The sequence below is a fragment of the Silene latifolia genome, chromosome 5, assembly GCF_048544455.1.
Source record: "Silene latifolia isolate original U9 population chromosome 5, ASM4854445v1, whole genome shotgun sequence".
NCBI lineage: Eukaryota > Viridiplantae > Streptophyta > Magnoliopsida > Caryophyllales > Caryophyllaceae > Silene > Silene latifolia.
In genome coordinates this window covers 7,241,190-7,241,869 of record NC_133530.1, presented here as the reverse complement: position 1 = coordinate 7,241,869, position 680 = coordinate 7,241,190, and the positions used below count along the sequence as shown (strand labels likewise).

The 680-nt window shown below is 44.0% G+C and overlaps 1 non-coding gene across 1 annotated transcript; it reads left to right on the top strand.

The window, feature by feature from the left end:
- The first annotated feature begins 330 nt into the window (after positions 1 to 330).
- Positions 331 to 437, top strand: LOC141658205 (small nucleolar RNA R71). The gene has a single exon (XR_012549105.1). It is a non-coding gene; the product is annotated as a small nucleolar RNA R71 (small nucleolar RNA).
- Positions 438 to 680: the final 243 nt, after the last annotated feature.

Sequence of the window (680 nt, the reverse complement as noted above, 5' to 3'; positions counted from 1 at the left end):
CCACAAATCTCACAACAATACACTTGAGACCTACTTGATGAAGAGTTTCTAGAGGTGTTACTTGAGTTCAACAAGGCAATTTGTTGCTTGAGTTCTTCTATCAATCCTTTAACCTCAACATTGTTGGCCGACTCGACGGTTGACTTTCCCTTCCTCTTGTGCCTATCATTATTCCAATGAAAAGTACGGGAAGCCATTTCCTCAATAAGTTCCTTGGCCGTCTTGTGATCAATTTTGTCTAATGCCCCCTTTCCCGAGCCGGAATCTAGGTTCATTTTCATTTCATTGCTCAACCCCTCATAAAAGTTGTTGATCAACTCATCATCTCCGATCCCGTGGTGAGGACACAACCTTTGGAGTCCTTTATACCTTTCCCATGCTTCGTAAAGGGTCTCATCATCATGTTGGGTGAAGCCTTGAAGCTCACTTTTGATTCTTGCGGTTCTTTGTGGTGGGAAGTACTTGTTCAAGAAGGCCTTGGAGACATCATTCCAAGTTCTAAATGAATCGGGCTCACAACTCTTCAACCATTCCTTAGCACTCCCCCTCAAGGAATAAGGAAAGAGTCTAAGGCGGATGGCATCCTCCGATACTCCATTTGCTTTGAACATGTCACAACTATCCAAGAATTCATTAAGGTGTTCATTGGGGTTTTCGGTGGCTCCCCCTCCGAATTGGTT